Source organism: Manduca sexta, chromosome 3 (assembly GCF_014839805.1).
Source record: "Manduca sexta isolate Smith_Timp_Sample1 chromosome 3, JHU_Msex_v1.0, whole genome shotgun sequence".
NCBI lineage: Eukaryota > Metazoa > Arthropoda > Insecta > Lepidoptera > Sphingidae > Manduca > Manduca sexta.
Window position 1 is genome coordinate 1,820,525 of NC_051117.1, and position 14,006 is coordinate 1,834,530.

At 36.4% G+C, this 14,006-nt stretch overlaps 1 protein-coding gene and 1 non-coding gene across 5 annotated transcripts in view; both read right to left on the minus strand.

Moving 5' to 3' along the window:
• LOC115442286 (chloride channel protein 2) overlaps window positions 1-14,006 on the minus strand; it is an 87,548-nt gene that overhangs the window by 35,662 nt on the left and 37,880 nt on the right. The window lies entirely within an intron of this gene.
• Trnas-gcu lies at window positions 174-255 on the minus strand. The gene has a single exon. It is a non-coding gene; the product is annotated as a tRNA-Ser (tRNA).

Consider the following 14,006-nt stretch of genomic DNA (forward strand, 5'->3'; position numbering starts at 1 on the left):
TCGTCATTTAGTTGTAAAAAAACGGTTAAATAATTCCACAAATTACAAACAAACTATGTGATATTAACTTTGATGTCTCCATTAAACTAGAGAATACTAGAAAATTTTAAAACCAGAAACGTTCGGCTTTAACCATATTAAAATATTTGTCGATCAAAATTTTAAAAAGTCTCCGACGAGGATGGGATTCGAACCCACGCGTGCAGAGCACATTGGATTAGCAGTCCAACGCCTTAACCTCTCGGCCACCTCGTCATGTTTATGTCAAGTTAAAATTGTATATAATATGGCTACAGATTTCGTAGAAAACAGAAGTGCTAGTGGAGTTCCTTGGAACTTACTTACGTCACAATATGTGTTATAGATGACGTGAGGTAATAAGCACTAAGAATGTGATAGCAATAAATGGCACCGACTAAATGTAAATACTTTTAACCCAGGCATTGGTTTTTAGACTAGGTAACTCAAAAAAATCGCCTTAATTAGGTTATCACCCCTACTGCATTCTGGTTTACAAGTTCTACCCGTGGCATTAAATGGAAATCCACCATAGACTTTACAAATCTCAAATGAAAGTGTGTCGCGTTCCGGGATCAGCAGGCCGGCATAACTGTGTCGACTACCGAGGGGTAATCATCGTTCGTTAGTTGACATTCTATTGGACCCCACTCCACTTATCATGAGGTGCGGTAGGGTGACTTTCCCAAGCACGTATAAAAAAAATCCTGGACAAGACTCATATTCTAAACAACACATACAAACAAAACGAACACGGTAAATTAAACACACAAAAAGCGGCAATTGCGCGTCCTTCCGCAAAAAAAACCTATTTAACACAATTATCGTGTTGACAAAGATTTAAGACGATGTTATATGTGTAGAGTTTAAGCCTTCTGCGCAAGCGATGGTCGCTAACTAAACATAAAGATTAAAATTGTTTGAATTGCCTTCATTATTTGCAAGGATTAGTGTAAAAATTACACCATTAACAGTTATTGCTCTAGTTTATAAATTATGAATATTGAAATGTTCTTGAAAATTAACTCTTCTATGAAAAATTTGTATTCTATAAGAATTATAATCTATAATAATGATTCTTACTAAATTTCATACCATGCCATACCATGTTAATCTTTAAACTGATACGTTTTTTCAGAAGATAGTTTATGAGAACTTTTACTTCTCTTGTTAGTTCGGCAGGATAGTCTACGTCAGTCTTAAACACTTCCTACGATGAAATCAATCATGAAACTATTTGATATCTTTAAGGATTTTAAGTACCTCCAAATTTATGAACAGTCTGAAGTTTCGAGCGGCAGTCATACGCTACAGAGTGACAGGAGACTATTTGGATCTGATAAGTGCAAAGCAGTCAAAAACTATAACACGCAGAAGGAGTAGAGGGAGTGATAAGTGACTAAATTGACACAAAGTACGATATTGTCAAAATATAACAAGAGATGTTGTGTTGATGACACAGCATACTCTCCACCCTAACAATTACTAGAAATGCAACTTACTGGATACATCAGCTGACCCCAAATTCTAAGATCAAACCACTACAGCTCACAAGGTACCAGCTGTACCAATTCCGAAACCTTGATTCACGCAAGCCAATGACTCGTCAGCATCATCAACAACGTGTTGGTCTAAAAATAATCAACGCCCACGTATTCGCGTGCACCTAATTGTTCCATTAATTCTTTTTGATGCGACATGTTTATTATTAGATTTAGTTCAAAGCTGTATTGTCTTATCGTTTCTGGTTTTTTAATTAGAGTCGGTTACGTCCGCTCCTGTTAATTGATGTATTTGTTTTAGTATTTATGTATGGTAAACGTTTATGATTCCTGGCATATGGTGCCAAGATGTGGTAAGTAAGCTGGAGTGGTGATATTTATAATTATTATTTTTATTATTTATTTTTATATATTGATCACCAACACAATTTACACCAATACATATGTAACAATAGTAAAATTATAATATTATTGACAAGCTAAGTGCCATTGCAGTTATAGGTGAAGACTGTATGCAAAATTATGTATAACAAAAAATAATGTTTCTTAAATTATTAATATATCTGTGAAGATTAAAAATAACGAAATTAAAATAAATAAATTAAATTGTTACAATTAAAAAATCATACTGACTAATATATAATTTCTTTATGTTGGGTTGGGTTGAAATATATATAGGTATTGATAGTATCTAAGGCTGTTCTTCTCCAGTCTTGGAAGTCCACTGCTGATTATAGGCCAGAAAAATTAAATTAATCATCGGAACTAAAGAGCAGTTGATGTCATATTTGAAATTAGACACAATTAACTTAGTTTTACGCCTTATTTTTCCAAAGACATCTTATGGCATGGTTATAACACAAAAGCACCGTTTCCACCCCCATAATGTAATTCCTGATATAATTTCACGTTAATCAGCCTTAAATGAGAATAAGTGGAAGCGACAATTGTACAGCGCGATCTTACAAACGAGTGCATCATTATTATATCTGCTAGAAATTTGTGGAAATCAGAAATCCCAAGAGGCAAATAAATTTTAGTTCTCCAGATGTCACTTGGAGTAGAGGGTGGGCTGTAAATTTATGGTATCAGAAATTTTAATCGTTTCAGTGTAACTCTTCAAAATAAAGACGGTTAGAGGTTAAAAAAGTATGCGGTGTCAATTACCTAATATGGTGGAGTTGTACTAAGGGTAAAAAAATTAGCCCTCATTGTGGACGAAATTATTAAAATAAAGCCTCCATAGCTCAAACAAAATCACATGAGGATGTAAGTCTAAAATTCATTTTATTATAAAATCGAATCCTTAGATCATCGGGCTTTGCGTTCTACACTAAAAAGATAAATAATGCAATTTTAATTCCCTCAAAATGCTATATTAAGAAAATATTACAGACTTCAAGGATGAGGATATGAACAAGGATTTTCAGTTTTCCTCAGCAGTGAGACATCGTGACCTCAGAGACAGGCCCAACAAAACCCGACGACATTGTAGACTTGCTAAATGAAATATTTAGCGGAGTGCGGTAACATAAAGGTAATGCCATTGTAAAGCGAAGTATTACATTCAATATTTTTGTTGACGATAAAAAATTAAAACTAGACCAGGCCGGAGTAGAAGGACGGACTAGTTAGTTGAAAGGTACAAAATAAACATAAGAACATCTGATGCATAATAAAAAAGCAGATATTTCAAAAGATATGTGGGTTATTGAAGAAGTCACAAATGAAGCAGTAGGGCAATTTTAAAAATAAAGAAGATGTTTGAATAATTTTAAAGGAAATGCAGATGCCATTGAACGTATTCCAGTTAAATATGGTAGACAAAACATATCCAAGAAGAGAGTCTCCACCTAGTAAAGAAAAATAAAATTTCATTTGAACTTCACAAGACCTTCAAAATGGGTCAGCCTACTTCATGTTAGATGTATCTATTTTCTTACCTATAGTAAAAACCTTCATATCACCTTAAACCACTTTTATCCAATGCTTATTTGTATTACGTATGACTTACATAACAATAATGAATATTGTAAATACGTTAGCAATAAACGAAGCAGTCACGACTCGCTCGCTGCCTACCCACAAAGGGGCATTATTGTAATTACACACATGAATTGTAATACATATTTTCATAGTCACGACTTAGTTTCCATTATAGTCAGAACACCCTATTCCGTCTACGGGGCAAATCCGTCTGTTTGCAATTACGGACGTTTTAATTAAAGGACAGCTTTCAAAGCCGTATAGGCATTGACGTATCTATAGACACGAACGTCCATATAAACTATTTGTTTAAAATTTGAACTAAAATAGCAACCAAAACGTCACTGTTATAACCTATTTATTCACTTGAACTACAAATAATTGTACTTAATAATATCAGCCCTGTATTATATACTTGCCCACTGCTGGGCACGGGCCTCCTCTACTACTGAGAGGGATTAGGCCTTAGTCCACCACGCTGGCCTAGTGCGGATTGTTAGACTTCACAGACCCTCAACATTCCTTTAGAGAACTTCGTCTCGGCAGTCCGTTCTACACCCAACTAGGCTAGTTGTACTTATTTGACTAATATTTTTATTTAAATCCAGGTTTACACTTAGACTTGAGTTTTTACACTATGAGCGCCAATCCGTACATGACCACAAGCTGTCAATATTGACCATACTAAAGTTAGTTTGAATGGATTGCAGTTCAATTCAGTTGAACACAATGAATGTTCGGAACGCCAAATCTAGTACGTAGTACATATATATCGATGCGTATAGGTAAATAGGATATTTTTGACTCTTACTTTCGGCTATCAAAGCTGTCCTTCGAATAGGAAGTTTTTTTCTGCCTTTCTTCTTCGGGTAGTCATCGCTAAGGTAGTTAGTGAAAGGCTGGTAGGTTAGCTAGGTTAGGGCTTTTATTGTCCTCACCGGTGAGGATCGCGACGCGTTTCTCCCTTATTGCTTATTCAAAAATACATATATACATCATTTTATTTCTTCTTCCCTGCCAGCCCGAGCTGGCTTCTTTGTTTACTAAGTATATTTTTCATTTATTTTATTTTCAATATAAATTGTCTTTTTTTATTTAAGCTAATTTAATTAAGTAATAATTAAATATTTTCATGTACCTTGACTTATCATAAGTGCAACCATGTTCGCCTACGTGATGAATAAAGAATTTTTATTTTTTTAATTTTATTTTAATAGAACGCTTGTAAATGCTAGAAGACGGATACGCCACAGTACACGGAATAGAGCTCACTTACTATATGTATTTTGCAAGTAATACGAATGTAAATATAACATGCTTAAATGAGGTAAGGATACCTTGTAAAGTTCTGTGTACAATGCTATGTGCTAGTGCAATCCTGAGGGTATGACAGTCTTAGAGAAAACTGGTATGCGGTGACTTTGCTGTTATGTTAATAGGTGAGATAGTGTCGCTCTTAAACCCGTGCTCTCTGCCTATGAAATTTTATTCTGAACGGCTCATCCGTTATGGAAGTTATTTTAGCGGACGCAAATAATATATATATTTTTTTTATTTCAGACGTTTATTTTATTAGAATACTTAGAAATGAAATAGTCACAGGCAATCTTAGTCGTACATAAAATTAACGGGTACAAAATAACAGGAAATACAATTTATTAAATGTTATTTTGTCAGTCATTCCAAAATGTAATCATTAAGCACAAACAAACAGTATCATATATTACCACCGTATCACCTATTGTATTTCGACGACAAAATTTTACACAAAATAATTAGAATCATTAAAAACTCATAATACTTAAACTTGTTAGTTTTGTGTTAATAAAATTACAATTACCTGGTAGTGAGATTTTTTTTATATGGATGGATGGATGGACGAACAAACAGACTTAATTTTGGTATAAGATTCATGCGAGCATAATAATAATAAAAAATAATATAAGCTCTGCATATACTGTCCCACTGCTGGCACGGGCCTCCTCTACTACGAAGAGTGATAAGGCCTTAGTCCACCACGCTGGCCTAGTGCGGATTGGTAGACATCACACACCCTCAAAATTCCGTGCGAGCATAATCTATATCTATCTATATCTATACTTATAATAAATATGTAGAGAGGTCAATTCTGTACATGAAATATATTTCAAAAATAACTATCAGGGGGTGATTAGGGATCGATACTGATGCTAAAAATGCAATTAGTAAAATTTTTGTCTGTCTGTCTGTCTGTATAACCGTTATAGAAACAAAAACTACTCGACGGATTTTAACGAAACTTGGTACAATTATTTGTCATACTCCTGTGCTGGTTATAGTATACTTTTCATCACGCTACAATTAATAGGAGCAGAGCAGTGAAGGGAAATGTTGGGAGAACGGGAGAAGTTACTCCATTTTTTAAGCTTCCGTCGCGTGTGCAACCTTAATGGTTACAGCTCCACAGAAATCATGTATGACGGAAATGTTCTCCTTAAAATTATGTAAAAATATCCCACGACAGCATATGTCTATCTTTTATGGTTGACTCACAATAACACGTGTAACTCCCGATAGCTTAGCAGTTCGAAGCTTTCTCATTATATTTGTCTAATCTTACGTTTATAACACTCTCAGTCATCCCTAATTAAAAAAGTTAACATTATTAAATATTCCATAAAAAAGAATCATAGAAATCGGTATAGAAACACCAAAGTTATACATTAAATACGCTAATAATAAGCCACCATGCGTGAATACTGAATCATGCTATAAGGATTGTTTTTGTATATATATAAGGTCGCGAACGCACAGGCAGGCGGCTTGCTTGGCACCTAGAGGTTAGCGAATCACCTAGCGAGTAGCTTCGTAAAACGAACATTCTCGAACGTTCGCGACCGGCTCCATTTTTGAAGTCCGAAATCCACGCGGGCGAAGCTGCGGGCGGAAGCTAGTATAATAATATAATAATATCAGCCCTGTATTATATACTGTCCTACTGCTGGGCACGGGCCTCCTCTACTACTGAGAGGGATTAGGCCTTAGTCCACCACGCTGGCCTAGTGCGGATTGGTAGACTTCACTCACCCTCAAAATTCCATGCGAGCTAATCCATTGACAATCGCTAGCAAATAAACAAGCCGATTTGACGTAATAGAAAAAGATGGGTGCAATTTTCCGAATTGATTTCTGCGGTTAACTATGTGTTTATAGAATTAGCGGCGTTCGTGCGCGTGCGCTACTTGTTTTGTTGTGGTTTATGTCACATGTACTTGTGCGGTCGCTGTAATCTGTGTAATGTGGTAAATTGTTGAATCTAATGATGTAGGTGGCCGAGAAACTGCATCTCGATGGAAGACATTGTTAAAAGGATTTTTTAAAATATTCTATTATAAAATAGTACAACGAATGTGTCGTTATAATATTTTATGACTGCCTCGGTGGCGTAGTATTACGGTACGACTGCAGTACTGAGGTCCCGGGTTCGACCCTCGAGCCGGGCAGTGATATTGGGTTTTCTACTCAGTATCAGCTGACAGTCTGGAATTTATGCCCGACATGGCGATAGGCTCGCCCTCCATCACATCATGGAACGAAATACATACGGCGGAAAGTGAGTGCACCAGCTACGCCTTTGCGTACTCTTTCAAGAAAAAAAAGACGCGAGTGTGTGTGCTATACATCTGACGTGTTGGCATCTCTTAACCAGTAGTTTTACATAAAATCAAAACTGGCCAGTAATAAAAAAAAAAGATACCGATTCCATTCGGGCAGTAACACAACCTCTTTATAAAAAAAAAAAACAAATACAAGACCTTAACGGTAACGCGACTCCCTCGACCCAGTTTCTCAGATATCCTTCCACTTCCTTAGTCCATTGCAACACCTGTATAATGTGCTCATTATACAATTGTGCGTCCAGTCACGGGATAGCGATGCCGTGGGAGTGGAGGAAATACCGTCTGATGAAGTAAATGAGGCGTGCCGAAGGAAGTGCGGGCAAAGTTACAATATTTAATTTTGTAAAGTTATACCAACTGGGAATGTGATATGCCGGCGCCAAGAGAATGAACCGTAACTGTGCCTTTCCTTCTGTTAGCTACGAGGGATACAACGGTTGACGGACTTAAATTGTAATTTAGGCAAATGAAACCGGCAGAAGTTAACTGTTATGTTAGGGCCGGCGTATATACAACAATAATGCATTACATTGCGTTAGTGGATTTTGAATATTATTTCAATGAAGACAATGTCGATAATAGTTTGGCAGTGAAAAATACTCTGCGCTGCGCTCAGCCATATATCGGCCCTTAGACATAGTGAATTGACTAGAAAAAAACATAAGCTCAAGTAAAAATGTTTAGGTATAAAATATAGCTGGGAACTGCTCAGCGAATTTCATCAGCATTCAGAGAGTTTGGATATAGAAAGCATTGTTACCTGCTCCTAAAATTCTAAAGATCTAGAATTTTAATTCTTAAGAATCAGGTTAAACAGTATAACAATCAACATGGTTAGAACTATATTTTAAACACCATAACGTATATTAAGTAATCTGCGGTCATCAGAGATCATCTTGTTAGGTTCTCGTAATTAAATAATAGAAGTAATTAAAACAATAACAGCGTCATTATTTTAATCAGCGCCGTCTCCTGTTTCCGTATATATTTCATGCTCTGTTGACATAAACACATCCGGTTCTTTAATTATGTTAAGTAGATCTTTGGTAAATTCTTGACACTTTAACCTATTAATTTGTCTGAAGTTATAAATCTATCATAGTAAAGGGCATTTGAAAACTAACGAAACAAGTATTATCAACATCCATGCAATAAAAATAAGTTATAAGTCTTTTGAAATTTGTTGAAAGGAGTAGCTTTCTAATAACAGTAATTGCAAACTGTGACGTCACCGGTTGTTGGCGACCATAAAGCTGCGTGCGTAAGAAAGCAATAGCGCGATAACTCCATCATGCCCCCACTTTTGCTCACAACAATATTACAAATATGAATAACTGCTTTATTTTTCAATCAATTTAGATGCTGATTTCACAGCAGAATTTCTGTTTTGTATTTTGTTTCTGTTATATATGAAATAAAGTACAAAATCAAATATAGGAATCGACCCTATTAACAAATAAATTATTATATATAATTACATCTTCACAGTTCTTTACTTTCGTATTTATAACACTTTTAGAGAAAACTTGTAAAAGGTATCAACAAAGTCGGAATCATTCATCGCAGTACCATTTGTATTTCCACCATTATGATCTTCATTCTTAAGCATAGCAGCCTTGAATAGGGTCGTCAGTTAACTTGATTATCCTTTTTATCTCGACAATACTAAAGACTTATTTATGTTTTGTACCGATTTGTTGCTAAGGTCTTCTTTGCTCAGTTTATTCTATTTTACCCATATAATATTTTATACTGTATAGTTTATATCGAAACTGTTCAATAATTAGAAGCCAATATTTTCCCCATCAATTAAATCGTCTTGAAATACGGCCGTAATCAATTAACGATCCATAACCAAAATCTTCGAATCGAAAAACAATCGAACAGGAAGACAGGGCAAACAAACTTACTAACACAATATATCTTATGAAAAATAGCGTATTTTTTTGTTCATCCTGCTTTTCTTTCCTATCATATTACTGGTAAACGATGTCAACCCTGCGAGATAAAATCGCGTGTTCGCGCTGTCATTACGGCGCGTGCGCACGCCAGCAGCGTCTTCCCGTGCGTGGAGGGCGAGGTCGCTGACGCACCGCTTCCTTATTGCCTTTGGGGATAGCTGTTACTACTTGCTTAATGTATTATCGTGCTTGTGTACGATTCTCTTGTTTACAATACTTCTAGCACCTTTTTAGATCACATCGACTCCTTATAATATTAGGCAGCATGTCACTGAAGTACTAATTTACTAAAATATTTCTCTTTTTATAGAGTTTTATAAATACTCCATATTATATGACATAGTGTGTAATACGAATGGCGTATCGATCGACTAGAAATGGTACACGGGCGGAACCTGGAACACGGCTTACGTGGGCCACTATGGCAAGTTTGACTTGGTACGATCTCTATCCGTGCGGATACAAATATCCTACCAGCATTCCCTTCAGAATATACCCTTGACCTGTCACTAACATAAAGGCCATCAAACCAACCGATCAGCCGTCAAACGCATTAACCGCCTTAACGCTAGGCTGTCTTATTAATGTAGGATGATAAACGCAATCTGCAGACGGCGAACCACGTGGGCTGCGGCCGTGAGACACTGCATGCAAAGGCTGATATAACATTGATGCACGCTTCAAGGGTTAATGTATTTCGACGGATGAAAGGGTAAATGACTTAAGCAACATTTTCAACATTAACTAACATATTATATATAATATTATATATAATATGTTAGTTAGAAGCAACAACTTTGTGCCCCTTTTAACGAAATTAAGACGGACGGAGGAGCATGAAATTTGGTACAGTTCAAGTTTATATGGAGAAGGAGTTAAGAAAACTAATGTGAGACGAGCGTGGCGTCTTTTTATGGTTAGCGAAACGACATAAACCATAAACAGCAACACCATACATAACTTTGAAACAAAAGTACTCCAATACGCTCGTCACTGACATAAGACGTTAAGTATTATAATTCCCAGTAATTATTGATACTTGTAACTAGTAGCAAACATCTATTATGCGACAGTTTAGATGAGTAGATACCACCGCAATTTATTCCTACCGCCAATCGACATTCTGCAAGAAATGTTACACTTTGATGTATAGGACATTATAAATTTTGTTTTCAAACAAATTATTTATAATTTTAATAACACTCAAAATCGACCTTTTGAAAGCCCTTGAATATCAAAAAAGGCCTTTGGGACAAACACTTTACTCGTAGTGAGGAAACGCGTCGGACAAAAAATATTATGAGGTAAAACAACAAAAATATTTTGGACATATATTTGGTACGAGTCCGGGTCACGAATGATATCATCTGATTTTAAGGTTTAATCAAGAATACATTATTTACAGTCGAAATTATAACAACACTTATTCGTTTAATTTTCATGTAACATCGAGTATAAGGCCGTGTAAGAAACCCTGAGAATCAAACTCAGGATCTCACAATGCCTGTATGCATAGGCTTACCATACGTCCCGGTTTGACCGGGATAGTCCCGGTTTGAGATCCCTGTCCCGGCATCCCGGTCAAACTTGAACAGCACCGACACCCCAACCAATCGTTCCCCCGCCGCGCCGCCCGTGCCACCCGCGCCAACGACGAAACAAAAGCGAGCGAGAACGAGTGATACCGACTGCAGCAAAATGAAAATGAGCCTCTTTCTCTTCTGCGTCCCGGTTTGGCTCTTCGTAATTATGGTAAGCCTATGTATGCACTACCCCTGAACGAACGATCGCTTCCTTGGTAACATTACAACCACTACTCAAACAGTCCGGCATAACTGTGTCGACTGGTGAGAGTCAATCATCTCTCGTCAGTGGACACAATCTGGACCTCACTCCGCTTTCCAAATCTAATTGCCTTGTACGTATATAAAAAACACTGACCACTTAACCATGCAGACCTACCTCAGTGCGAAGGTCCTTGCAAGCGTCACTATGTCTCCAATGAAGATGTTTATCACTTTGACCGAATTATTGGAGTGCGTGCGACATAACGGACTCCTCAAGGCAGATAGACGCTATTTAGTTCAAGCACCCTTCGAGACCTCATGCTACGATAACGCTGCATGTTATGTTTGTACGTAACTAGATATTATTTAATATGTCATATCGACGGTTGAAAGGCTATGGCTTAAGCGACAAAGACTCGTCTGCCACCAAGTTCCACAAATTAGTTGAAGATGCTTTGGACAGAAACCGGTGGAGACAAATAATCCGCTCTAAATGCAGTACATCCAATGATGACCACGGTCCTCAGTCATGAGGGACCGCCTACAGAGAGAGACAGAGAGAAGGTACACAAGGTGTAAAACCAGCCATAATGGCCTACGTAAGTCGCTTTACTGGTTTTGGACAGGCCAGCATAATTATGTCAACTGGCAATGGATCACTCTTACCAGATGCAAGTACTTTGACCCGCTCGCATCTTACTTTTTAAACACCTTGCAAAAAATCTCCATAAATCCGAGCAAATCCACACCAGGAAACTAGTTAAACCAACAATGAGAAAAGTGTGATGTCCTTTTACCTCTGTATCGCGTACAAATACATTGATAACAGTCATGTGACCACGGATGTTATTACGATACAAACATACTATTGTTTATTTATATTGTTACTTGGCGCCGTTTGGGTTGCGCAGACGGTGTGCGAAGATGGGTGTGTGATTTTTCTTTGAGACGAGGATACCATTTATTTGAGGGATTTCATCAATAGTATGGAACTAGCTTTCGCTCGCTTCGTCCGCGTGCAAGAGTTTTCCGTATATATTGTCCAGGGACAGACAGATGCGGTATTGTATTTTGGTAAATAAATAAATAATGCTTATTATCCTATATATGTTTAGGGAATATTTCACAACTTTTGAATAATACTAGTCGTCACATAAATGTAAAAGCCGACCAAATACAAAAATCATTCTCTATCCTCCCAATAACTGGTAATTATGTGATTCTACATTAGCTGTGTATGAAAATACCATACCGCTGCAACGACGTCACAAAACTGCCTCAAAAAATACCCCGCAAATTAAATAAAGAAATATCACAACAATCTTGTTTTAAACTTCGTCGTTTACTTAATTCAAACAATTCTTCGCTTAAATGAAGCATTACTTTGAAACTATTTAATTCATAGAATTCAAAGGACTAGTTTCGAGAAATAATATTTAATGCAGACATCATTGACATTTTTATCTTTGTTTGCAGATATACTATCACGATAACATTAGAATAGAACACATTCGAATTAAATTCAAATTTAAAGAATTATTTAAAGGGCAAAATGGAACTAGATTTTAAATAAAATTATTATTTTTTTCCTTCGTATACATTTTTTTTATTTGTCGAATAACCGAAGTTAATAGCCAGTAACATTATAGAACTTTTATAATTAGTCCAATCAGATCGTCTAACACAGCCGTCATAATTACACAATAATTGCCGAAATCGATAATAATGCGCGCAAACATGCGCATGATCATTTGCTAACCATACTAATTATTAATTAGTATCAATTACCTTTCATCTACATAAATGAGAATATCACGACGCGACTGATCATGACAGGTGTTAAGAGAGAAAATGCAAATTATTTCAAGGATTTCTCTTGTATGTCTGCTACTTTTGCTAGAGTAATTAAGTATACGTCATATATTACAATTACGCCGTCGGGGTGTTCCTCAAAATACGCTCACACTTTCAAAAATAAAATAGATTGTATAAGTCACGTAAGAGAGCATCAAAGGCGCGGTACACGCTGCTCTGAGGTTTTGTGTTCGAATCTAGAGTCGAATAAAGTAGTATTGGTTTTATGCTCAGTATCAGCCTGGAGTATGACATTTGTATTCAAAGGCTCGCCCTCTTTCACGTCATGGGACACAGTAAACATAGCAAAAAGCACACACACCCCATTCGGAGATAAAGATTCATGACGTGAAATAAGTTCTTCGACTGGCTGACAGAAGTTTCTCGAGGCTGATGGTAATCATAGAGAAAAACCAGGCATGGACATTTGTTTCTTAGTTATGATTTGTCATTAACCTGATCATATCCAATTTAGCAGATTGATATTATTCTGGCGACTGGTATTTTTTGAGTTTACGTTGACGATGGTAGAAAGGTATGTTGATTACAGCTCTTAGCGTACTCACTGCCCGGCACAAACGGGAATTGAGATTAACAAATTTGTTTTAGGATCTATCCCATAGGGGTAGGCTGAGACTGTGGATTGCCACTTTGTACAATTCTGGCATACTTCTCGCGCTTCCCTACACCTTCATAAATCTTTTCATGCATTTCCGCCGATTTAGGGTACTTTTGACCTGGCCTTTACTAAGAATGTTAGATATCTGACAATCGAATGTTCGGTGCGGTCGACCTCTACCAACTCTTCAATCCATATTCACCTTATATGTCTTCTTTGTCAGAATCATAATCCATCCTCTCCAAATGCCCAAACCACCTTAGTTTTAGATAATTATTATGTAAAAACTTATTCATTGTAATTATATTATATATTCGTGGTTAGTTCATTTTATGTGCAATCAAATAAAACATAAAACTGTTACAGAGATAATTAGTGAGGTACTAAAACTTAATGCCAACTTGAATGGCACGAACTGCCAATTCATAACTAACAAAGTAATAATGATTTATTATGTTAACGCCAATATTTAAAATTTAAATAAAACTTCTTTAGGGGTTTTTCACGATAAAATGATCCCAATCTCCTTGACCGCGAAAACAAAATCTTCGTAACGTAGAGAGTAAAAATTAAATAAATTTATTGTGTAAAATTCGTGAAGTATTTTTATTTCAATATCA